The 27,194-nt window shown below is 45.5% G+C and overlaps 1 long non-coding RNA gene across 1 annotated transcript; it reads left to right on the top strand.

Moving 5' to 3' along the window:
- Positions 1 to 22,826: 22,826 nt before the first annotated feature.
- LOC309844363 lies at positions 22,827 to 24,642 on the top strand. The gene is made up of 3 exons (XR_014300640.1): positions 22,827 to 23,318; positions 23,549 to 23,639; positions 23,930 to 24,642. It is a non-coding gene; the product is annotated as an uncharacterized lncRNA (long non-coding RNA).
- Positions 24,643 to 27,194: the final 2,552 nt, after the last annotated feature.

The raw sequence follows: 27,194 nt of genomic DNA, 5'->3' as shown, positions 1-27,194 counted from the left end.
TATATATATGATGCATCTCCTTCATTTGTTGAATCATCTTGTATGTTGTTCATCTTACACAGGGGAAGATTTGTTAGTGGGATAAATACCCAGAAGCAGAAGAGCTGAGTCAAATGGTATTTGAGTTTCTAATATTTATGAATATTGCCAAATTACCATCCATAAGATTTCAGCAATTTGTATTTCTGTCTATAAAGTCTGAACAGGTTTCCCCACAGACTTGCTGGAAGAGTGTGAGATCAAGCTTTTAGATTATATTCATTATACATGATAGGTGAGACAGCGTACGAGTGTTTAATTCCCATTTCTCTTGCTGTGAGATTGAGTCTGAGTGTCTTTTCATTAGACTATAGGCCATTTGTATTTTACTTTCTGTGAGCTCTGTTTATATCCTTTTCCTCTAGGTTATTGGTTTTTAATTATTTAAATAAATTTTGGGGAGCATTTTATTCATTAATGTAGTTATTTCCCTGTTATATGATTTATAAATACTTTTTGGTTGCCAGTTTATTTTTTGTCTTTTGGCCTTGTTTCTATTTTATTTTGCCCAGTAGAAATCTTTTCTAATGTAAGAAAATTATTAGTCTTTTCTTTTATGGCTTCTGGATTTTGAAAAATATTTTAAAAGAAATCCTTAAAATGAGATTTACGAAGAAGTTCTCCCATATTTATCTTATGATTTAATTGTGCAAGTGTACGTTTTGGTTGATTTGGAATTTTTTCTGGTATGGTGTAAAAAGTATAAGTTATGGATATAATTTTTTTCCAGTTGGCTAGCACCCTAAGCAGGAATAGGATATCTATTCTCAATGTCACTGCTTTTATTCACCCTTGTGCTGGAGGTAATAGTCTATGCAGTTAAACTAAAGAAAGATAACACAGTCACAGAAATTCTAAAGGCATCTAAAAAATCACTGTGATTTGGTGATTGTATACCCGGAAAATTAGAGAATATACTAAAAAATAAGAGATTAAATAAGACAGTGTGGTCTAAAAACATTTTATATATAAATCAATAGTTTCCATTTACAAATAATAGTCAGTTTTAAGAGCTAATATAATTTGTAAAAATCCTATGTACAGTGACAACAAAAGAATAAAACGCCTAGGAATAACATTTGATGCAGCACACACGTGATCCACGTAAGGTTCAGACCACTGTTACGAGGCACCAGGAACGGCTGAACACGTGAAAGCAATACCTTGCTTTGGATCGTGATCGTCAATGAAAATATCCTTCTGACTAAGCTAACTTATAAATTGGCATGCCAATGAAAGGATCAATAGAATATTTTAAAAATACACATGTTGATGCAAAAGGACATGGAGGAAAATAAATAGAAATCGCTAATGAAATTCTGAGAAGGAGCACTGAAAAGGGACCGTTATTACCATTAACCTATTGTAAGCTGCAGAATTTAATGCAACAGGCTTCGAGAGCATAGATAAGACAGACGGACCGCAGAAGAAATAGGAAGTTCAGAAAGAGAGTCCAGCAAGCACGGGAATCCTGTACGTAAGTGTGCAGCCTTCCCCTTCCGGGCAGAAGATAACGCTGGGACCACTCGTTTATGTGAAACTGCCAAGTCGCTGATCCTGATACCAACAGTAAAAATTCTAAAATGTGACACAACAGCCCTGCATCCTAGAAAAAGCTAATGAGATTGAAGATGCACGTTGGGTTCCGACTACACCCGTAACTTGAGCAAAGGAATAACTTGTTCCTAGGCCCAAGGAAAGCCAGTTGCCAAATTTCGACTATAGAGAGCAGAGCGAACTTTATATATATTCTTTTCCCATTGCCCAGTGTAGACAGATGAGGAAGGGGAGGGGAATGAGACTTTTTCCAAAAGCGAAGCAGAATACTTACAATATAACCATAGGAATCATTTGTAAAAATTGCTTTTAGACAATCCACTGCTTATGGGGGAGAAAGGCAGCATTCTTGAACAATTTTTAAAATACCTGTTTCACTCAATGTAGAGGAAATTTTGTAGGACAACAGGAAAGCTGCCTTTAAATGCCTTACAAATAATTTCTGCTCTCTTCCGGTGCAATCGTGGAGAAGACCTGCAGGTCACCGGGAGTCCACCATCAGGCAGAACGCGGGAGAGGCAAGCTGTGTGCAGTGTTAATTGCTCTCATTAGAGCTCAGGAATTCTTAGGGAAGTAGTTTGGCTTAGAGATGCAGCTCTGGGTTTCTCCTCTCCAGGTGTTCTTATTGTAGGCTTCTTGCTTTATTGCCTTGCTTGCCTAATTTCACTTTCACCCATTTTCTGGGTTAAATTTGAATAACATTTCTTTAGCTCTTTCTGAGATATTGGGCAAGATAGCAGTGTTGTATAGATTAACCAATTCAGGGTCTTAAAGCCATTTGATCCAGGGTGCAGTATAAATGCAAAGCAGGATGCGCCATAAAGCAAAATGCTAATTATTGCAGGCGATGCAGATGCTGGTTTTAAAGGTACCAGATGTGGATCGTCTCTCAGTATCATGGGCTGGCTCCTGGAAGAAAACACGACGCATGCGAACAGTACAAACTGAGTAAAACAAATCACTCAGAAGAATAAAAACCACCGGGTAAGCAGAGCCACAATTATCCTCAGAAAAATCAGGATGCCACTTTCTGGAAGACAGCCAGGTGGAACGGGCAACGAAATATCTGGTAAAATACCCGGTCCAAAAAATGTTTTTGAACACTGATGGGTTATACTTTTGTTGGTTTTCTTTGTACATTGTCGTATGTTTAACAAGAGGCTGGAAAGCCACTTTGTGGCTTTGACACAATTCAATTTAAATTTTTAGAATTTTTCAAGATTTTTTTTTTCCAGTGTAGGCTCAGGATTTTAGAGCAAAACCTAGAGCAAATTTTAGAGCAAAATTTAGCATATTTAGTTCACAACAGATTTATCATGTACCACGAAAACCAGGTGAACACGTAATTGTATATGGAAAAATGGATTGTTCTTGACTATCCACAGGCTTAAGTTGGTCTTTTAATGAATTTATTTGTGTTGTGTATTGCAGAAGGTTTGTGTCCAGTAAGAACACGTCAGTTTGGGCTGACAGACCAGAAGAAATGGAAAGGAGGCACACGCTCCCTGCAAGGGCAAACACAGGTGCTCCGATAGACAAGTGTTTCCCTCCAGCCGTGTCACAGAAGGACGCCTGGGACGTTGCCTAATTTGTGTCACCAGGAAGCAGGGAGGGAGCACATCAGTTCTTCAAAAGAGATAGTTTCAGCATTTGCTTCTGAATGAAATTTAATTCACAGGAGCTAATAAAGGGATAGCTAAGCAGTACAATGTACTGTATTTTTGGTGACAGTTTAAAAAAAAAAAGGAAGAAAGAATTCAAAATATAAATTTGACTCAATTCTGAAAATTATGCCATTCTATTATAGAATATGGGAAATAAAAAGAATCTGCAACTTCACAAATATTTACTGCTGGGCCCTTTTATGGAAGAATTCTCTATGGGTACTGCCCAGGCCCCAGTGTCCGATATGAATATAGAAATAGACACAAACAAAGATGCTGGAAGTTTCTAAAATCCATTCTATAGAAGAATTTTTCTTCACTTCAGCTGAAGAGGAGCTTCCTATTAGGATGATTTCTTGACGGTTTTTCCTTGACAGGCTCCATTATCTACTTCTATAACCCCATGTGTCTAGCATAATTCCATCCACGAAATTCAACACTTGAACTATCTCTTTTAAAATAACAACATAAAAAGTGCACGAAGAGCTCCGTTAGTGAATTGGCAATTTCGGGCCCTGAACTGAGCTGCCCCCACGAATGGGCAGGGAGGGCTACAGAGAAGAGGGGTGACCTTCTCTAACCTCCTCTCTTTCTCCTGGCCCTCAGCAGATAACCTCGCCCCCGTTGCATAGGAAGTGGAGGCCATTACTCAGAAATGGCCTCTGCTTCTTGCTCTGCCCCTACCAAGGGCAGGTCAGCCCCGTTCCTTCCTTCCGTTAAAAGATAAACTGAGCCATATTAAGTATTTCGGGGGTTTACTGGGGCAAAACTCAATTCGTATCTGGCAGTGCCAAGCCGGAAGGAATTAGGAAAACTCTACCAGTGGGAACTAAGGAAAGACTTTTCTAGAGAAAAGGTGGGCACAAAGCAAGGAAATTATTTAGTTGGCTACAGCTTAAAGCCTAGCTGGCTCTTTGTGATGGGTGGCCCAGAGCATTCCATTTCATGACCACCAGGCGTGGACAGGCTTAGGTCACATGCACTGTAGGACGCTTTGACACTAGAGTCCCCTCAGCCTAGGGCCTCCTTGTCTAATTAGTGTAACCCGTCCTCTCGTCTGGACCCAAGGATCCTCTCTACCTGCCGGCTCAATCTTGCCTTCTCCAGGGTCTCTTCTTTGTCAATGTTCTTAACTCTCTGCTCCTTCCCATCAGCCTTTGCGCTCACATCTTGTGAAAAGCACCAGCCATGAACGTGATGACAGGGATGATGGTCGCCATTATCTTCTGCCCAATTTCTTCTTCCCCTCCCCAGCCGCACTTCCAGATGTTTCTAGCCCGTACCCACATCTCCACCTTCGCTTTGCTACTGTGTGGCCTCTCCCGCCACTCTGCATGAGAACAGCTCTCGCCCAAGTCACTAATAATGTTCTTGCTACATCTTGTGGAGCCTCTGGAACCTTCTCTCCTGGCCTCTCAGCAGCATTAGACCTCTGCTCCCTCTTGACGCCCTTCTCTCTCTGCTGCCGACACGTCACTTTTCTGCCTCTACCACTCTGACGGCGTGTTCCATCGGCTCCATGGGCTTCCCTTCTGCCAGTCTTCAAGGTCCGGGACTTCTCCCCCCCATCTTTGTTTTAATTTCACACTCGCTGTGGGGGTCCCCTCTGCTCCCTTAGTTTTAATGAGTCTCTCTTTCCCCTGAACTTCACATTTCCAAGTCCGACTGCCTAGTGAACATCACTTGCTGGGTAGATATCAGGTCCCCCAGACACAGCGCGTCCTGGGCTGACCTCCTGTCTTGTCCCCCGATTGGCCCCTCTGTGTCCTCTCCCGCCCTCCACCAGAAATGGGGGCATTCCCTGGACTCCTTCCCCACCATCAACCCCCGCCTCCAGCCAGCCCTCCGTTCTGTTCGCTCTGCATCCTGCACACCCTCGAACGTGCAGTCGCCTCCGTCTTCCCTACTCGCATCCTCAATCAAGCAAGTACGGTTTCCCGCCTGGACTACGGCCGCCTCCCCCTGTCTCTGCGCCCCGACACCTTGTTCTACCTCCTTTGTTCTCTGCAGCCAGAGAGAAGGTGCTACGGAGCAAATACGCTGGTGTCATTTCCATGCTTACAAACTTTCAAAGTCTTCCCAGTGCCCTCATGAAGACGTTATCCCTTTGATGTGGCTTACAAAACTCTCCAGGATCTCACTTTCCTTCTCCTTTTGAGTTTCTTTTTTTTAAGTATAAAATTTATTAAGCCAAAGGGAGCTGGCTTCCCTTCCCCCAAATGTAGGCCAAAATCCGTAGTCAGGAGAAGGGACTTGGGCACCAGACTGTTGAGCCTCAAATTCCAACTCTGTCACTTACTAATGTTTGACCTCAGGCAAGTTACTTAACTTCTTGGTGTGGTTTTCCTATCAATAAAATGGGAGGATAATTGAGTTATTGCAAGGATGACTTGGGCTGGCTGAGTGTAAAGTACTCCGAGCGACGCTGGGGCACACCGGGCACTCCAGCGGTGCCACGCAGGATCCCGTCTACCTCGCGCTCGGAAGTCCAGAGAAGAACTCCAAACCTACAGTACAGTAGACCGTGAGTCAGCTTTACCAAGGTGTGCATTTTTTCTTCTTTTTTTCAATGATCGCTACTTCGATTCCTTTGAAAATAGTTTGAAAAAAAAAAGTCTTTTGTTGTTCCTGCTTTGTTGGCCTCCGACCCCAGACGTGGTCTGGGTTTCCGATCCAGGGTGTGCATTACCTCTTCCTAGAATCGTCTTCCCATTCCCACGGCCTCTCTCTGAGCCGGAGCTGGTCCTCCCGTATGTCTTCTGCAAGGCTGGCACCCGCTGGCGCATGCTCCTGCCACGCTGTGCCCTCCCCCTTGCCACTTCCAGTTCTGTGTCAGCGTCCCCTTTCGCTGCTGGGTGTCTTCCGCGGGAACGCGAGCCTCGTGGAGGTGGAGACTGCTGTCCCGTCCACATTATTTTCCTTTTTCTTCTGACATTACAGTGGCACTGCCTTAGACACCATCGGGCTTTCCTGCTTTCAAATTCAAATGAGGCAGAAAGGAGGCGATGCGTCTTCTAAGAGTGTGTGTTTGAAAACCTCCTCAACATGTGACGAAGTTTTCTCTGCGCTGGGTGTGAGATCCAGGTGTGACGGCATCGCTCTTGAATCGCGTATCTTTTTTTTAATTAATTTTTTTATTGAGGTGTAATCGACATACGGCATTATTAAATCTGTTGTCTTAAGTCTTCCCAAGACCCCTAGTGGTGGGAATCTCGATCTTGCGTGAATGGTAAAGAAATCTCTGAAATCAGGGTCTTGGGGCAATTCCTTGTTCACTCGCATACAGAGCAGTCCCTGCCTTTCTGGTGCACAGGCCCCTGGGAAGCCCCGATTCCCTGTCGGGAACTTACTGCTGAGATTTCATCTCAGGGTTATAAATTATTCAACAAACAGTCCTAAGTCCTTCCTAGGAGGTTGGTACTAGCACCCCCAGAGACAACACAAAGACGAAGGCATGGTCCTGCCCTGCAGAGGAACCATCTAGAATGGTCATCTGCTGCCCTTAAGAGCATCTGCCAGACACCTGAAAGGGAGTACAGGCACCTGTCCCAGGGGTTTGCTCCTCCTGTCTTGGGCTCGGATTTCTTACCGATGCTGGCTTTCTGGACTCTGTTTTGTGGCTCTTCCTTTATCCCTTCCCTGGCTGCAACCCAGACCTGGAACCTCCCCCCTTTTTTATTTTCCTCCAGGATTCTTTCCCTCGGGCTCCTGAAATATGTTGGGCAGCATGTTACTGAGGACGTGGATAATAGGGAGAGAAGTTATACAGCATCCCACAGTCAGATCATCCAGAATCCGAACGCGGGGCTCTTTGGAAAGCCCTCCCCTGGCTCTCCCAACCTCACCTCTAGATGCCTGCTATAATTTTTTTTTTTTTTTTTTTGGCAGGGGTGATGTGGGGGGTTCTATCTCCCTTTCTTCTCTGAGCTTCCTCTCGGCCACTCCAAAAAGAAAAATTATCTGTTCTCATGCTTGTTTATGCTAAGCAGTTCAGCTCTCTCCATTTCCTACCCTGAGATGGCTTGGACTTCCTCTGCCTACACGCGGGTCACCGAGGCCCTTTGATCAACCATGCACCCCCCTCTCCCCACTGCTCCCCACTCCTCTGGAGGCACAAGTGGACCTAGTCACATCTGGTATAAGTGACACTGTCTCCTGTTTTCCTCACAGAAGTTCGAGACCTGGGGACTACTTGAAAGACGAACAAGAGTTTATTTACTGAATGCATCACTTCGGCACTTAAAGGACAGGGGCCAAGGCGTGCGCAGTATCGCGCTCCTACCTCCTGCACATGGGGGCATTCGACACACACTGATTACTGAAGGTGTTTACAGTTTCTGGGAGAGCTGCATTGGACTTACATGTGTTCTTTTTTTTTTTCTTCCCCCTAATAGCTCGGCACCACCTACTCGTTCTAGTCACGCAGCATATGCTGTATTCTAGCGTGTTGGGGGCACGATGAACTTGAACCAGGTACAGTCATCCGTGGCAGGCTTCTCACAGCATTCTCCCTGACGTCTAAGGCAAAACAGCAAGGATCTGGCAAAACGTTTTGACTTTGCAGACTGTGGTGCTGTTCTCTTCAGGGGCCCTGGCTGCCCGTATCCCCGAGATAGAATGAACTTTTGACTCTGGGCACAGCACAAAGTCTCAAGCTGTTCCCTGCAGGAGTGGAGAGCTCGGATGGGGTTAAGGACTTTGGTGGCTTTTGCTAAGGCTTTAAAGGCAGCTTCACCTGCATTTGCATCAGCAGGAAGGTCTGTGCCTGAGAAGCAGGCCGACCAGCCAAAGACCGGAGCTTGTTCTGAATATGCCATCCAGGTTCCTGGGAATCCAGCTATGGGGACCGATGCCTGACAATTGTGTTTTTCTTTAAATAAACCCAGCAGCTTTGCCACCAGCCGCTGTCTCCTGTGTGTGTTTAAAAAACATCGTGTCCTTGAAAGGAGTCTCCTCTCTTACATACCCTGTTCATTTTCTCAGGTGAAATGATCTCACGGAACCATTTTAACTTAATGAAATTACTAGCCTGGGCCCAAAAGCTTTACGTTTGAGTAGGACATTTCTTTTACTTCCAGAGCAGCTTTTCAGCGAGGAAACTGACGGTGATCTAGCTGTTGACCTTAAAGATGAAATATTTGCCTTTCTGCGTTGCGTACTTTCTCCGGAGAAGGTTCTGCTATGTTCCCGGTCCTTCGGTGAAATATTGTGGTCCCTCACACAGGGACGATGCTTTGGATCTTCTATCAACCATGTCACCGCTTTCCCTCCTTCCGTCGCCCACCGCCTGCATTTTGTCTGGAGGCCAGAACAGCAGAGCCGCGGGAGCAGGTTTCTTTACCGTGCCCTCTTCTCGTTTTGAATTGCTGCTCCATAAAAAAACAACAGCGGAGCTTCCTCTCGGTGCTGGTGCTGCGGCGCGGGCCACAAGCACTGCAGCATGCTCTGGACGACGCTTCTAGAGGCTTTGTAATTTCTTCCTGACCCCAGATGGCATCAGTTTGTGTCCCGAAGCTTGCCGAAGAATAGCCCTTGTAATTCCTGTCCTAGCGTGGGTGCATTCTGGCTTGCCCCCCTCTGAAAAGAAAATCTGAAAGGTGACAGTGTTTTGAAATGTTATTCCTCAGGAAGCAGGCAGAGAGAAACACCTTAGATTAATGGTCTCTTATGTGCTAAAAAGAAAAAAAAAAGGTTTTGTGAGTCACATTAGAATGCTGTTCAACTACTCTAACCTGCTAGTGTGTGTGTGGTCTCTTCGTGGCTTTGTTCCCGCCCCTTCCCCTTAACCTTATGATATGGGAAATGTGACCGTCAGCATGACCTAAGCCAGAGGTTCTAAAAAGATTTTTTTCATCCTCAAACTACCCAAGTGAAATGATATACTAGGGCCAGTAATAGTGCTCATGTGCTAGCAGTTCTTAGGAGAGATGTTTTCCCATCCTCCCCAAGAGGCATATTAGAAATCTAAGAAAGGGGTTCACTTCACAGTAAATTTGATTTATACCTCACTGTCAACCAAAAAAGATGCTCCTCCCAATCTCCTGCAGTTATAAATTATCAGATTCAATCAGAATTGAATCTGATTCAATAACCTGATCATTCTGTGATTCTTGAACTCTGTATCCACGTACTCTCCGACACACATCTATTATGCGTCTCTCATGTACAAGATGTTATGTAGGATCATTGATTGTGCCCTCCTCAAAAAAAAAAAAAAAAAGAAAGAAAGCTCACAAAAAAACAGGTTGCTGACATGCACGGGTTTACAAGCAGATAAGGCAGATAGTAACTGATGCGTACCACACAGGGTGGCTACAAATTCCTTTGTGCTACATGCTTTAAAACAAAAAAAATTTTTTTTTTACAATTTCCAAATTACTTCCACCTGGACCATCTGATGTGCACACTGTGGTGTGTACACGTCGAGCTGGGATTAGAATGCGCCTCTTCTGATTCTCTTTCCTTTTGTAATTTTGACTTTAGCATCCTCATGCCAACTATATTTTACTTGGTCCTAAAACTACACTTAAAGGATATGTTTGCTGTTTTGAAGATTTTGTCAAGGCATGCTGAAGGACGTTTTCTTTCATCTCAATAATTTCCCCTGCGCCATCGAGGTTGACCATTATGGTATTTCCTCACGTGCCTGCTTATTTTCCTTCATCCCGAGACCCTGTGGAGGAGAGGGCATATTGTGATCCGAATGTTCCTCGGGAAGTTGGACGCCAGACTGCGTGTCTGGCAGGACAGCAGCAGGAGACAAAGAAGAAAACACTGGAAAAGGCACCGGTAACTTGCACTTAAAATACATGCAGAGGAAGGAATTTCCTTCTTTAGAAGATACAGCTAATTTACTCTTAAGAAGGGACACGGCAATCTGGAGCAGATGGTACTGGTCATTTACCCCACAAAGGGGAAAAAATAAAACTATAATTCTTTTTTTTTTTTTTTTTTTTTTTTTTTTTTAAAGATTTTATTTATTTGTCAGAGAGAGCGAGCGAGAGCGAGCACAGGCAGACAGAGTGGAAGGCAGAGTCAGATGGAGAAGCAGGCTCCCTGTGGAGCAAGGAGCCCGATATGGGACTCGATCCCAGGACGCTGGGATCATGACCTGAGCCGAAGGCAGCTGCTTAACCAACTGAGCCACCCAGGCGTCCCTAAAACTATAATTCTTAAATCAACTTCCCTCTCAATTATGATCTCTATGTCTCCTCCAGCTAGAAAATTCTATGAGTCTAATTGTGTTCTGTGACTGTGGGCCTCGACTTCCCTGACAACAACAACAACAGAGACCACAGAGCTTAGGGTGAAGCGGAGACACGAAAACAACCGGCTGACATGACAGATTCCGAAGTCGGAGCGAGACTTGGGATGTCCGCCCCACACCCCACCAGCTTACAGGACTCGGTTCAGCTTTGTGCTGGATAAGTAAAATCTGGAAGAAGAGCCACATCATTGAGTCTGCGGCAACAGAGATAAAATGACGGATTATCAATGACATATTATTCCATCCTGGGAGGACCTATTCAGGTCACCTAAAATGTGACATTTAGAGTTTGTTTTTTCTAGGAAAGCACTTTCGTATTTGTTATCACAGCAACCTTATGATATGGGAAATGTGACCGTCAGCATGACCTAAGCCAGAGGTTCTAAAAAGATTTTTTTCATCCTCAAACTACCCAAGTGAAATGATATACTAGGGCCAGTAATAGTGCTCATGTGCTAGCAGTTCTTAGGAGAGATGTTTTCCCATCCTCCCCAAGAGGCATATTAGAAATCTAAGAAAGGGGTTCACTTCACAGCAAATTTGATTTATACCTCACTGTCAACCAAAAAAAAAACCAATCTTCTGCAGTTATAAATTATTATTTCTAATTGAATTGAATATTATTTCTAACTGAATAGCTGTCTTTGATTGCCTGGGAGCCCTGTAAATATCAACTGAAGAATTCAAGGAAATGGCCGGGATTTCTTCACCATCAGAGTGCGGGGGGCGGGAGAGAGCCACATGGGGAGAGTGTCATGTTTCCGAATAATCCCTACCTCAAGATGGTTTGGACAGACATAAAGGGTATGTGGCATAACCATATAGGGAATCCCTTTGGAGAACGTGGGGGTTCATCAGCTATACAAGTCATGTCTGCCAGGTACATGACTTTGTTATTAACCTAGTCATGAAGACACTGACTTTTCAGTTATTTCATAGGGAAGAATTACAACTACATGCCTATAACATACATGTATGTGTTTCACCAAATGATCTCAGACACAAACCCTGCTATCATCTTACTTTTGAAGAAAGAATACTGGCAAAAATGAATGCTAAGTTAACATTTGTTTATAGGGTGGGTGGATTAGTAGTTTACTTGATGGGAGAAGATACTGGTGAGACCTCCTGAAGGATATCCGATGTGGACCATCGAGAGGTTGGATGAATGTGACAGAAAAATTTGAAGATGGGATATTAGTGCATTCTACCCCAAAGTGGTTGTTCTGAGAAGTATGTCCCTTTTCTGACAAGAAAAAATCAAAGTTGAGTGGTTGGAGTACTAGAGTAAGTATGGAAGGAGGTGACATTGGATAATGAGACCCAGCTATAGCACAGAGTGCCTTTGGTGCCAGGTTAACTGCTCCTGAGACGGAAACAGGATGGAAGTTTGTTAGTTGGGGTATGTCATGGTTAGATCCATGTTTTCAAAAACTGACTTTGTAGCAATGTATGTAACAAAGATTGATTAGGAGACTCTTATAATATTCCAGGTTGAAGGTTTGAGGGCAGATATTAGGACACCAGCAGGACTCTACCTTGAGGTATCAAAGTAAGAGAAAAGGAGAGAGAGCCACAAGACCTGGAACTGACCGGATATAAATGTAGGGTCTTGTGCAGAGTCAGGACTGAGCTGAAGTTGGTTAGTTGGTAAGTATATAGAATGTATTTTCCCAATGAAAGAATATTCCAGTGATTATGTCCCCCTTTTTATCCATAAAGTACATTTTAATTCATCACGTGGCCCCTAAATTAGAAAAGCATGATCGGATGACATTCAGAGGTCAGTGCGAGAGGTAAGGAGAGTTCATCAACCACGTCTGCTTCTAACTGGTGTGGGGAAAAAGAGGAAAGAGAAGACTATTCCCAAGTTTTAAGCTGGTGAATGAAGAGGTAATGATGTTATTCATGGAAGAGGGAGCACAGAGGGAAGAGTTTTGGACAAGTGGAATTTGAGTTGGTGTTGAGTGTCCAAATACTTTGCTTGCCAGCTTTGTGTACATCATCAGTACCCTCTAGAAGGCCAAAGACAATGTGGGCCTTCGGTTCATAGATGGGTTTTAGAAAGAGGTTGAGAGTCTGATAGTCAATTCTACACAGAGGCAATAGTCGAAATTGCAGGAATGAATGGGATACCGTTCTAATAATAAGTCTAAATATAGATAATAATACGTCTGCATAATAATAAGTCTAACAAGAACAGAGGAAGGGCCCAGGGAGATCTTTGGAGAACAAGAGGAATGTCAATAACCACACAGGGTAGGTTAGATGCAGAAATCACAGATCAAAAGGGCACCACTGAAACACGCAGCTTCTCCAGAATCACAATGTGTGTGTGTGTGTGTGTGTGTGTGTGTGTGTGTGTTTGGGGTCAAACATTGTATCCTGGTTTCCACTCCTTAAACTAAGCAGGGCAAAGAGGACACCGTCTGTCCATGCTCTCCGTTGTCAATCCTGGTGTGGTATTTACGTGCCGCTGGGGTTGTTTTTTCTTGGAAAGATTAAAAAATGCTACGGCTCACGTCTGGGCCCACGGAGTCACTCTCCGGTTCGTAACCTGCGTGCTCCCCCGTTGGTTTGCCAGCTACCTCTGATTTGATGCAGAAGAAGTGGTAGTCACTGCAGAATGAGAAATGATTCATTTCTGGTTCAACGTTAGCCTTGGGCCTGCTCCTCCATAAAGAATCGCCTGGTGAGCCTGATTATATGCAGAGCTTAGAGGCTTGGACTTCCAGAAAGTGCTCTCTTAATCATTCCACTCAGGTCCTCAACCTGACAGAGCCAAGAGCCCCGAAGGGGAAATGCCAAAGGCTTATCTGTTTTCCACCAGAAAACGTCTTAAGGGATTTTACTACTCTTGGGGCTTCTGGGGCCTGACGTGTCCCTTGCCTTGTCCCCCCCCTTCTCCCCCGAGCATGTTGAATGTAAAGACTAAGTGAGGGAAGCCTCGTAAGTTATCACGGCTGCTAACACGGATTCTGAACCCCCGTACTTACTCCCGGCTCCTTGCCGGGCTCCGGCAATCTCTCTCTCTCTTGCTTCTGTCTGTCTTCAGCTTTATTTCCTTTCCCAGACCCTTTCCAGGTTCCACTCCCTCTTGACAACCTTTTTCATACCCCGCTCTCCTGAGTGGGGAGAGGGTCGCTCATGGGAGCGTCTTGCCGTAATGGAAACCGGGCCCCACGGGGGCCCACCGCCTGTTCCTGAAAGCTCTCTCATTGTGTCCCTCGCTACCCCAGAGGAGAATTACCTCAAAGACCGGTCCTAGTGCCTGGTATTTCAGCGCATCTCATTCCGTCCGCTTTTTGCCAAGCCCGCCGGGAAGTGCCAGAAATCAAATCAGGGTTGCTGGCAGCCTCGCCTGCCTTGCCCACTGGGCCGCTCCGCTGCGACACTCTAATGTTCCCTGATTGCAAACCCTGTTATCATCTTCTCTGAATTAGCTGCGCCTCCCGAAAAGGCATTATGACCAGGCAGCGATGGAGTCCGGCTTTAACTGTCTGTCAAAACCCAGGCTAATGAATGCCATTAGCACAGCGGCTGGCCCGCTCGGGGAGCCCCGAGGGAGCCCGGCCGCCCCACCGAGCCGGCAGAGCTGGGCCAGGGCCCGCTGGCCCCAGGGACTGCGGTCAGGGCCCGCCCCGCACAGGACTGTAGGCAGAAGAAGGAAGGTGATTTGTTGCCGTGTGACCGGAGCGGGGAGAAAACGGGTTGGGAGGAGAGAAGACATGTCTGGACCGTGGGCCGACCTCGGGCGTTCTTAAGGATGGCAAAGCCTTGAGAGCGCCCAAGGCTCTCATAACCTGCTCTCCTCTTATTTTCGGGAATTTGGATGTCTGGAAGCAGGGGTACTTCCCACGTGGCTTAAAGAAAAATGGTTTGAGGTGTTCATCGGATGGTGATTTCACTGCACCCCTGATGGCCCGGGTGCGCATCGCTGCTTTCATAGTCGGGCGTCTGTCCTTCGACCGCTGGTGGAGAGCGGGTGACGGCCACCGACCAAGACAGGCCTTGAAATCCATCCCCCAGGCTGGTAGATACAGAATCATGAACAGCCGAAAAAGTGCATTTCCTAGTAAACAGACTTGAAGGGGATGCGTAGTCATCGCTGATTTTACATTAATGTTGGGGATGAACTGACTGTGAGTGCCGTACCCGGGTTGCTAGGCAACCAGTGGGGATTCTTAGGCCCAACATTCACCTCTTAAAATTATGCTTAATGGGTGTAACCTTCAATTTAGTTCGAGATTCCTTTAAAAATGTATAGCTTGGAGTTCTTTATGTTAATAAACTTTTAAATATTGCAGCACGGTATTGACCCTCAATGTGTGACGGGCACAGAATTTCAGGAAGGTTCCTAAAAACTGTATTGACTTGTGGTTAGAGCTAAATTATTCTGTCCACCAAAATAACTCTTGAATAAATTAACAAATTAATGAGCATTATCCTCAAAGACTTGGTGAAAACCTGCATATTTCTGGGTGAAAGATTGCAGACATAGCAAATGTAATTATAAGAGCTGTAGCTGGTAAGTTCAGTCTTTGTTTTTTTTTTATTTTAGCCTATTGTCTCTTACATTAAGTAAGATCACTTTTCAGTCTTTACCATCAACAGGAAAAATACAGGGAGGAACTTTGACTTACTGCATTGGACATAGCACTAAAAACCTAATATTTATTTTGGAAAGACAGTCCACAAGAATCGAACATATTTTCCCAAGCAGAGCGAGTAGGATACTGAAACATTTTTTATGAACTTCTTATTTTACTTTTCTTTCATTTGCTTATTTTTTTGTTGTTGAAATGTTATTTACTTGTTTCTCCTTTCTTAAAAGTAAATTCAGTTGTGCCTTTTTTTATGGAAAACGCACTTGACCTGTTGTTTATTCGAACATTTGGAAGTTGAATGAGCACAACAAAATAAAGTTAAATAGATCATGGACTAGTGCAGACAGAACCGGCTGTTTATTTATCAACAAAGCCTTCTTGTATCTCCCCACCCTAATTTCTTGCTTCAGAACCCTGCGTTCTTTCATTTCCTGCAGGACACTGCTGTCCCCCACCAACCCTCTCGGCAAGGTAGTTCGTGATTAGTCTGCCCTGAGTCAGTCACAGTAATTCCTGTCCCTTTGACCGCCTTTGGCTTAGGGCCTGGGATGTAATTCTGGCCAAAGAGATAGGAGGAAAATACAAGAGAAAGATATGCCCTAACTTCTCAGTCTGGCATCTGGATGTCATGTGATCATGTGATGTTTGAAGCCACCACCAGATTAAAACCCTGAAGGAGGCCAATAGGAATACAAGCATGAAGGTAGCAGATAGGAAAGTGTTGTTGTTGAACCACTGAATTAATTCACCCTGCACCTTTGGGACTCTTCTTATGTGAGATAATGCATTTTCCTTGTTGTTTAGGCAGTAAAGTTTCCATTTTTTTTTTAAAGATTTTATTCATTTATTTGAGAGAGAGAAAGAGAGCGAGTAAGTGGGGGCAGGAGTAGAGGGAGAGGGACAAGCAGACTCCACGCTGAGCACGGAGCCTGATGGGGGCTCCATCCCACAACCCTGCGATCATGACCTGAGCAGAAATCAAGAATCAGGGGTTTGCCTGGGTGGCGCAGTGGGTTAAGCCTCTGCCTTCAGCTCAGGTCATGATCTTAGGCTCCTGAGATCGAGTCTTGCATCGGGCTCTCTGCTCAGCAGGGAGCCTGCTCCCCCCACTTCTCTCTCTGCCCGCCTCGCTTCCTACTTGTGATCTCTCTATCTCTGTCAAATAAATAAATAAAATCTTAAAAAAAAAAGAGACGCTTAGTTGACTGAGCTACCTAGACATCCCAAACTTTCCATTTCTTGTAGGCAAGACATCATGACTGATTTACCTGGCATTGTTTTATTTTTAGGTAGGATTTATGCAAAGACAAATGTTTATGTTCTCTCATATATCTTATTTTCTTAGATCATTACAATTGCAGACAATGGACCGTGTTTCCCTTTGTTTCAGTTGGCCGGCTCTGTACAGCATCGTATATGCCACACTTGCCTTCAACGATTAGACGAGCTGATTGATTGATTGCTCTGTTCATTGATTATTAATGGACAAGCCCCTCTGCCGGCTACGTAGGAACGGTTATAACTACAACACAATCCCTATAATCAAAGGGTATTCAAAAAGACAAAACTGAAGTTTGGGTGCGTACTAAGAATGCATCTTTGACTAGAGGTCGGCGGGGAGGAGGATGGATAGGGATAAGCGAGGGAGGAAAGAACTTAATTTGTATTTTTAGCAACAAAACCCTGTTAGTAATTACATTTCCATGAAAGGACATCGGCTCTCCCAGTGTCCGTTTGCCAGCACGGTGAGCGGAGGTTACACGGAGCGCAGCCGAAGTTCAGCCATGCGGCGTGGCTGGTAATGACCAGGAGCGAGTGCAGCACGGGCGGATGGAGTGATCATCAGAGCCTCAGCAGGGACTAAAATGGACAACCGTACAGCCCAGACGGACTCCTCTCAGTCTATAGAAGCCGATCAGAGAAGGATGGACGGATGTGCGCGTAAAGGACAGAGGCTCTTACTGTGGCTGACGTCTCATCCCAGCCATGCCGAATTATTCATCGTCCCCAGATAGATCGTTCCCTCTCCCACCCCTGGTACCTTCGCACACATTATGACCTTAACGTGAATTCACCTCCATTCCTTGTTTGTTGGCTAGATCTCATTTATTCTTCAAAGACATCTCCGCCACTAACACTCACATGGTCACCTCCTGTGAGCCCTCTCTGGCCCCGTATCTGTCCCTGGAAATAGTTAATAACTCTCTTCTGCTCGTATGTGGTACAATATCACGCATTTCACCCTTACATGACAATGATTGCTTTTGATGACTTTCTTCCGCAGCATCCTGGTGCTTCTCTGGGACGGGACCCATCACTTGTCCCTGTTGGTGTTTTCGGTGCCTAACGTGGTACCAGGCGCGTAGTAGACAGTCTTTACAGCCGCCGCCCTGGTGGCTGAGCGGGCGAGCCGCCCTGACAGTATTGTGAAGAATGGAAGAAGGAAGCGTAACCGTTCTGTCTGTGTAGACGCGCCCCTTTCACCCAGCCCTGGGCTGCATTCGCCAGTCTTGGCTTCAAACCTGCAGACGGGCTGAACCAACTCCCCTGGGTGCGTATGATTGAGTCTTTAATTATCTGTGTCTTTCCTTTCTCTCCTTTGCTGATATCTGGGACTTTTAGGCATTGATAATGCTTTGTAATGGGACAAAGAGGAGAGACGTGACTCACCAAGTCAGGTGCTCTCAGTAACCTGTGGGCAGAAGGGAGTGAAGTTAAACTTATGCTGACGTGACTGTGCAGTTTCCTTTCTGCTCCCTGGGGCCCCTTAACTGAGAGGAAATGACATCCGGGCCGAAGCTGGCCGTTGTGGTTGGAGGAGACCCAAGAACCCCCACTTATTTTGTGATTAGGAGCTCGCAAAACGGGTAACAACTGGACTCCTGCCTTTCTTCCCGTTATTTCTGGGAGAACCCCGGTGGGGTCTGTCCAGTCTCTTTGAGTCTTTGATAAACAGAGCAGTTAGGCCTGAGAGACCTGTGAAGTGAGTAAGAGAATATTGATGCCGCACTACTTAATTGCCTTCTAAATCCATGGTAAATTTTGCAATGATTTTAAACTCTGAAAGAATAGCAGACTCATTGATTTCTATAATTCATTTATTTAGGGATTTCTATTATCAACTGAATTTGATTGATGGCTTTATGACAAGTAGCTGTGTGCTCAGCATATACCGCACTCTGTAAGCTCGCTCAGCCATAAACAATGTGTGATATAATTCTTGGATCGTTTGCTGAGTCTGTACTTTGCTATTTGGGGAACAACTGATTGAGATTCCTTAAGTGAATGAGGTAAAGTGAAATTCCCACTTAGTTTCCCTGGCTAAGAGAGAAAGAAGAAAGGAAAGAAAGAGAGGTATTTGTATGTGGACCCTGAGAATTCTCCAAGTCCTGTTTTGAGTCATGAGTGCCCTTTGACTCCAAAATTTCGAATTCCCCCTCAGGATCCAGCCCACCGCGGAGGTCCCGGGACAGCAGCAGACCGGCGCCCTCTGTAGGCTGTCCTGGGGGAGCCTGTCTGTCCGTCTGTCTGTCTGTCTCTCACAGACATTATTTGTGGTGGTTGACAGTGACGATGTGCTTTCATCAAACATTAAAATGGAGCCCCATAGATCACTTTAGTTTGTTTTTCTTACAAAAGACTTTGATTCACAACTTCTACAGGGATGGAAATCAAGTGCATTTGCTATTTTAGAGAAAATGAGACGTCGTTATGTAAGACTGCAGTTCTGAAAACTCGTTTGCCAGTGAGCTATCGTTGACTCTAAATATTCCTTCCCATTGTATAAACATATAAGTGGAAAACCGCGAAACCTATTTTAAAATACTCTTAATGCTGTTCCTGATTATAAATCAATTAATCTATATCAAAGACAATCAGAACATTTTTAAAAAATATAAAGGAAATTAATGTTACCAATAAAACCACTAACCAAAGATCACCATTATTAATATTTTAGCTAATTAGCTGTTGCAACTGAATGATTTTTCTCCTTAGACCCCCAAGCAGGCAAAGGTTATAAGGCAAGGGTTAATATTGGTCATGATGGCGAGGGTTTTATTTTTGTGTTATTTACCTAATCTACCAGGTAATGTGAAGATTGAGTGGAAGTTGGGTCGGAGGCCAGTGTGACAAGGCAGACGAGTGTGAGGTTGCCCTGGGCATCAGACATGGCTCGCCTCGTGTGAGGCAGCCATGAAACTGTCACCACCATCCTCCGCAGGAGATGAACAGGAAATTTCACTCTAACCTCACTTGTGGCTTCACAATGTATAAATTAACAAGTAAAAGTGTTAGGTATCTAGAACATGATAAACCTATGAACAGGCAGAACTGAGAGGTGAAGAAATGATGCTACATTTTTAGGTAAGCAGCACGAAAATGTTTACTTGTGGAATGTAATGGTTAGTTGATTTTTTCCTACAGATTATGACAAGATTGAAAAGCATTGCAATAGTTTTGGGGAAAGATCAAATAAGCGAATATCTTGACGGACAGCATTCCTACTGTCATTTTATCTCTATTTTACATGAGCTTCCCTGTCCAGAAAAAAACAAAAACAAAAACAAAAACATTCCTGGGTATTTAATAAAATGAGTTAACCATTTACAATCAGCATCTTGAGATTTAAAAGACATGACATGAGTAACACATTGAAAAAATAATTTCTTATAAGAATATTATTTGCCTTTTAGGAAGAGTAAGCTATTTAGCTAATGAGTGTTTATAAAATAAAAACTAAAATATAAATATATAAAAATAGCTTTTAAGGAAAAACTAAAAATAATTTACTAATACTAGTATTCTAATCATTGGTGAATTAAACTGTGTAAAAATAGTGTAATGACAAATTGTAATATAAGTATTTGGGGCTTTTAGTGGGCCCCTTTGTAATTAGTATAGTTATACTTTACAAAATTGTATAACTAAAATGTTTGTATCATTACAATTAATTTTTGATTATAATAAAAGAAAAAGTGACAGCGATACATCAAAGGTGAAGTCAATCCAATAAAACTTGTATTGTTGTCCACGTAGTCTACTATAGTCCAACGCCGAGAGGAGGACAAAAAGACATTGTGGTACTTTTTTTTTTTCCTTCTCAGTTTCTTCTTTTTTTGAAAAAAATATAGATTTTTTTTCCCCTAAATATCCATCACTACTGCTCAATAAATTGGACATAAATTTAAAGTTAACTTCAATCCCGTTAATGTTTTTTGTTTCAATCCATTCTTGGGGGTAGTGTATTTTTGAAGTTTGCATCTTACAAATTTTATTTAAGAGCGAAAGCGTTAATGCCTCAAGGAGCAGCCCTTTGTTCTGTCCATCAGTGGATGAAGTCCTCGTCAGTCTACTTATATGCTTTGTATTCAATATGCATTGATCATACAATATCACTCAGGGCTTGTGATTCGAAGCCAAGATGTTTTAACTCTTTAAATCTATTAGGAGACAGTCGACTCAATTCCCTTACTGATTCTTGATGCTGTTCTCTAAATTTCATTGAGTTTGGTCATATTGTCATTGACATGTGGTGACCAGAAAAGGCAGACTCTTGGTTGCCTTAGACATGTTTAGGCTTGAAAATGTTTTATTTCTGAAACATTTCCAGGAGTCTTCAACATTGTGTTTCTCTAGAGTCACAGGAACAAAATAAGCTGATTTTAGGAAGACTAGGAAAACAATTTTCTAGTATTTTAGTAATTGGTAAGATCTCCTATCTTATATGCATATATTCTATATTACTATTTTCTAAAGTTTATCTTTAATATCGGTACACATTAAAGATCATCTACTATTTTTCTATCTAGGCAGACTTGGAAGGTTTTTGTTTGCGTTTATGTGTTTATTCATTTATTTATTTATTTCTCCCTATAAGTTTGGATAGCTCACTGCAGAGATCAATTTCATATCACTTACAAACTTGATTTCTTCGTTTGGTCCTTTTTTTTTTTTTTTTCTTCTTCTGTTTTAGGATTCTATATAAAACCAATTCATTAGGGATACCACTGTTAACACTTCATCATCCAGAGAAATTCCCATTAAGCTTTCTCCTTTCCCCTTGTCTGTAGGACGATTCCCTCTCTGTGTGAAAAACTCCCATTACAACTGAAAAAAACCCAAACCCACTTTGTGTGTGTGTGTGTGTATGCGTTAAGTGTGTGCTCACATGCATATAAAATGTTGGTATGGAACTTTGTCAAAGTGTATTCAAAAGTTTAAACGAACAGGATTCATTGGTTTGTCTTTGGATTCATACTTATATATTCCTATGTTCCCTGTTCTCTCCTTGACTAATTTTTAGCTTTATTAATGGAGATTTTCAAACACACAAAAGGAGAAAGAAAAGGGTAATCAACCACTGCGGGTACATCTTTCGACAGTCTGCTTTCTTTCTTGATACATCTGTTCTTTTTCCTAACTTTTCTTTTTGGGGTATTTTTAAAAAGATCTTATTTATTTATTTGAGAGAGAAAGAGAGCATGAGCGCATGGGAGAGATCTCGAGCAGGGGAGAGGGGTAGAGGCAGAGAGAGAAGCAGACTCTGCAGTGAGCAGGGAGCTCAAGGGGGCTGGATTCCAGGACTCTGGGATCATGACCTGAGCCAAAGGCAGACGTTTAACTGAATGAGCCACCCAGGCACCCTTTTTTGGGGTATTTTAAAGCAAATCCCAAATATTATATAATTTTATTCATAAATACCTAGTCTGATTTCCAACAGATAAGCGGTCTTTAAAAATAAACTTAACCAAATTTTGAGAATGTCTTCGTATCTGGTTAAGGTTCACAACACACCTGAAACACATTCCTCCTAGATGACTAGCCAACTCCTATAGACCGTAGCTCCTCTAGTTATTGCTTTTTCAAGTTTATGTAGAAGCTATCACCTTATCAAATATAGAAATCAAACTGAGAGGCTTATTTCCAGGATCTCCCTCAGAGCCCCTGCTGTGACTGAGAATCCTGCTGGCAAGCTGCCATGCTTCTCCTCTAGGGGTGGTTAGTAACAACAGGCTGTGCGCTTTGGCCAACAGTTGCTTATTTCACCCTTGAGTTCCTTTCAAAGTCTTGGGTGGATTGGGTCTGGTCCTGGTGATTTATTTACATTTGGTTTTTAACTTAAGTCTAGGAAAATTCTATTCCCCACTGTTTGTTCTAATACCTCTGACTTGTCTGCTTCAAAGTGTTAAAAAACAAAATTCAACTGAGTAAAGCTGAAGATCTAATTGGTTTATTAAGCGATTCAGGAATCCGCATGACGCATCCCATGTGGCCAGTAGAGAGAGACTCCGAGGAGCTGTACCAAACGCGAGTTTTTACTGGAAAGCAGGTGGGGCAAGAAGTTATTAGCAAAAGAAAAGAAAGAATTGTTCTAGGCCAGGACATTATCTTTTTGGGGCCAGGGGACCTGCGGGGATTTTATCATGCAGATGATTTCACTAGTGCTGAGCAGGAAATTTCCGACTGACTGTGAGAAAGTCACATTCCTGGGACAGGTTGAAATTGTAATGAAGTCTCTGAAAGCTTTCATGGGGAGGGGGTGGGAATGACTCCATTTGGGGCTTTTTTTTTTTTTTTTTCTTAAACCAAAAGCAAGACGAAAGTGAGACTCTTTCTAAAGTTTTCTTCATTACAAACTGAGCCAAATAATTCACTGATTCTCCTTCATTGCTTTTTCATCCCCGAGTGACCTTCACCTCTTCTAGCTGTTGTACCTACAGGGTTTGCATCTCCGCTTTGGAGTTTCTTGCGCAGTTCTCTTTAACTGCTCTCTTCATGGGCCATTTGTTTTTACTTTGCCTCTGACCTGCTCTACATTCCTTTTCTCCGAGAGTAGCAAGGGTTACATTTTAGGAATGTTTGTTTGGCCCTTTGATGTTACCAGCTTGCCCAAGTAGCTGTTGTTCCAGCATTGTCTGCTGGGATTGGTTCCCACATTTTCTTGGTCTTGCAACAAGGTGTTTCAGCTGTCTCCAGGGCTGCTTGTGTATTTTGCAAACTCTTCCCACCCAGACATGCACCTTTTCTCCTTCTCCGTCTCTTGCAAGCACTGCAAAACCACAAGACGGAATTTGGAGATTCTTCTGTTCCTCTTCCATGCCTGGATCACAGGCGGGACTGCGGTTCAAGAGCGGGTCTCCCACCAGATGCTTCTGGGTGCATCTCGCCACTCCCGAGGCTCAGGTGATCGGTGTCCGCTTCGGCAACGCGTTTTCCAGCTTTCTTCTGCAGCCGCGCACCCGCCGGCTCCGTGGCCCTCGCACTGCCATCGGGACTTGCTCCTCCACCCCTTCAGGGAGCTGGACAGCGGTGAAGGGTCATTGGAAATTTGGTCCGAACTGAGGTGGAGCCGATTTGACAACTGCCATTTCATTGTTTGTGTTTATTACTTAACACACGGTCACTACCTACAGGTGAGCAGGATCTGAGCGGTGCAGAGCCACCGCTGCGGAGCACGGGAACGACCCGGGAACCCACCATGTCCTGGTGACCGTGTTTAAAAAGGTAAAAAGCAACAGGTGAGATGACTTTCAGTACTGCGGCTTATCTAGGCCTATGTGCACACCGCGGAGCTGGTTTCTGTTCCGGGCTGCATTTTTGAGACCGAGCGGGCCCTGCGCACGGAGCTGGCCACGCGCGGGTCCCCGGGCCCCACGCGCGGTGGCCGCCGTCCTGGGCAGCGCGGCCTCTACAGGCCTCACACCCGTCCCGCGAGCCTCTGCGGTCTCCGGGAACTTCTGTACGTCTGTGTCTCTGTGTCCATATATTTAGTTTTTTCCCTTTGCTTCCCCGAGGCAGCGCACCCGGACACGCCGGAGCAGCGGTGCCACCGACGAGGGCCTGTAACTGCGTGACTCGGACGCACCCGCTGTGTCCCTCTGACGCAAACAAGGTCCCCCATGGTTCCTGCAGGCCCCGAGCGCGAGGACACGTCTTCCCAAGTGCGGGACCTTGGGGCGCGGTGCCCCGTCTCCGTCCTGGCCGCTCGCAGGCCCGGGTCACCTCCGACGCCTTCTGGACCCCACGGGAGCTCCCGGAGGACCGCGGACTTGCAGGACCTGCGCGGTGACCTGACCTCGGGGGTGCCGGGTCCCCCGCGGGGCCGAGCGGGTGCGGAGCCCTCACCGGCTGCGCGTCCAGGAGGGCCTCGCTCACTGCGGGGCCGCTGGGGGTGCGCGCGGGGCACAGCGGGGTCCTCAGGGTTTCCGGCCGCGGTCGGGCTTCGGGGTGGCGGCGAGCCTGCGTGCGCCGGAGCGGGGGGCCGTGCGGGCCGGTTGGGGCTTTTCTACCCCGCACAACGCACGTGAACTCCTCCTCGTGTTCTCGCGAGGGGTGCGTCGCGGGGCGGGGGCGGGGCGTGCGGCGGGGGCGGGGCGAACGGCGACGGCAGGTGCTTCTGCGTCGCTATAGCGCCCTGGGCGAGCTGCGGTGCAACCGCTGCTGCTACTTTGTTGCGGGTCTCCCCGCGCTCCCACTTCCCTTCCACCCGCCAGAGCGGGGGGCCGGGGCCGGGGCCGAGACAGCCGGAGTCAGCCCTCCGCAGGAGTCGCCGGTGCCGCCTCGGACGGTTCTGTGTCCTTCCCTTGTCTGCTCGTCCCTCTGCCCTGACGGAGCCGGGTCGGGCTCATGAGTTGCTGCAACAATCCAAGACACGAACGCAGCAGGGCCTGGTGCTCCGTCGGGAAAAACCACGTTCCGGAAACGCGGTGAATGTTTCTGTCCCGGCGCGACGCCCCCGCGGGCCTGCCCCGCGTCGTCCTGGGACGTCCGGCCTGAGACCATGGTCAGGAGACCTTCCGTGGCCCCCGAGGACCTCCCCTCGGGAGGTTCGCATTTCGAAGGCACGAGACGCGCGTCCGGTGTTGGAGGCGCCGGCGTCTAACTGCTGACCGGGACCGGAGCGGGGGAGGGCAGCGCGGGGCCATCGCACGAGCCCCGCGGGCGTGTCTCCAGCCGCAGCAGGGACCGCGGCGGCAGCTGAGCCCCTGCTCTCCGGAGCCTCGGGAGAACACGCGCTTCTGCTGTTTTCAGGGCTCTGGAGGGAGGCAGTAACGCGGGGACCTGGTGAGGACGCGTCGCCACGTTCAGCAGGAAGACCACCAGGATTGCTCTGTCTTGACTCGCCGCCTCTCGCCGCTGACCAGTGTGACGGCTGTTGTTCTCCGCCTTGCGGTTCCAGTAATGGACCTTGACTTTCTGACTGTGATTTCCTGCTCCTTGCTTGTCTCTAGCGGAACGAGAACGTGCTTCCTCCAGCGGCCTGTTGGCGCAGTGCGGAGCCTCGGCCTCCGACCCTGCTCCTGGCCACATCTCTGTCTCCTCTCTCACCTCCCACCCGAATCCCTGACTTCCCTGTTCTGCTTGGCCAGAAAGCCGGGTCACTTGAACCCCATCTGTCATGCAATATAATCAGTTCCATTTTAGCCTTTTTGGCCACTTTGTCATCCTCAAACCCTACACGGCCGTTGAAAGCCGTCACCCTCAGGGTGCGCTTGGATTAAACAGGTAGGCTAGTGGTACTAAACACAGGCTTTCCAGAGAGCACCTGGTATCTGCGACTATAGAAGAACAAAGAGAGGAAGCAACGCATGGAGATCACAGAGTCTCACATAAACACCTCTGCTGAGAACATAATGAAGGTTAAATTGTGCCTGACACACAGCAAAGGCAACAGGGCTGTGGGTTTTAAGGGAAGTTGTTTGATAACATCATTCTGAAAGCTACCAAATCTCCCGAGTTGATACCCATAAAAGGAAGCTATTACGAGGAGCTGATTTCCTAAACATTCTCAACAGAAACTGTTTCTTAAAACAGAACAGTCTTCCTTTCTCATTTCACTAGCATTTAGAACACTTTTTCTCAGCTGCCACTGAGCTGCACAGACTTTAGGATCAAGTTGCTGAGAAACCCAGGCTAAAGGGTGCTCACGCTCATTCTGACCTCTTCTCCTTCCTGGGGTTTTCTTTGCTTGTGTGACCCAATGGCTGACCCCCCTTTTCAGTCAGGGTGAGCCTCCAGGTCAGATAGAATGAATGCCTGTGGGCTGTGGCATGGCCTGGAGATAGGACTGGGTTCTCAAGATAGTAGGAGGGTGTTTTGTTTTGTTGTTTTTTGGTGTACATTCAGTGGAGAAATGACTGGTTTAAATGCTGGGTTTACTTCAGTTTTTATTTCAAGGTGTGGGCGGGCGGATGTCCTGTTTCAGAATTACCTGGGGGGGGGGGGGCTTATTAAATATTTAAAGTTCCAGGTCCATCCTGGATCAATGAACTCTGAATTTACAGTTCTGGAGCTCAGGACTTTCATCCAAACAACTTCTTCAGATGATATTCTCATGCACACAAAATATTGAGATCCGGTTCTAGTTTCCAGAGCTCATTTTTACAATGTAAAATAGTCATGCGGTATTTAGAAAATGTAAAGACAATACCACGTCGTGAACACTCTTTCAGCTCAATGCCATGAACACATTGTATGTACTCAAGCAAATGCACAGTGTTGTTTGTGCACCCAACAACTTGTGTTAAGAAAGCCGTTCAGCACCTGCAGATGTATGTCTAAGTCCCTCTCCTTACTACTGTGCTTGCCCTTACTTGGCAAAGAATGTTATGAGGGCGTCATAGCTTCTGTCTTATCCAGCAGTCACCATTGGGTGAGCAAACATTATTGATAGTGAAAGGGTGGGAATCCAATTAAAAAAAAAAATCTAAAGCATGGCCAGGTAGCCTTGCCCCCTGTGGTGCCATGACCAACGTGCGGTGTATTACTAAACAAGAGTGAGATGACTGTGTAACACATTTAGAGCTTAACTCAGATTTGAAGTCCCTGAGTAATTATATCAAAAGACCAAGTGGGAACTGTCATGGGTTGCATATGAATGTCACTTGATGGGGTTTGAAATTGTCCTGTGCACATTAGATGTAGGTGCTGGACCATACTGGTGAGTTAGCTGGATTTCAGGCGGTAATTTTAGACCACATTGAGATGAGCTCCTAGGAAGGTGTGATGAGGGGTAGGGGTAGGTTAGGGGCCGGGGGTGGGATACATCAGAGCAGGCAG

This window comes from Mustela nivalis, assembly GCF_964662115.1.
Source record: "Mustela nivalis genome assembly, chromosome: 11".
Taxonomy (NCBI): Eukaryota; Metazoa; Chordata; class Mammalia; order Carnivora; family Mustelidae; genus Mustela; species Mustela nivalis.
Note: the sequence above shows the minus strand (reverse complement) of the source record. Positions and strands in the feature narration are given on the sequence as shown.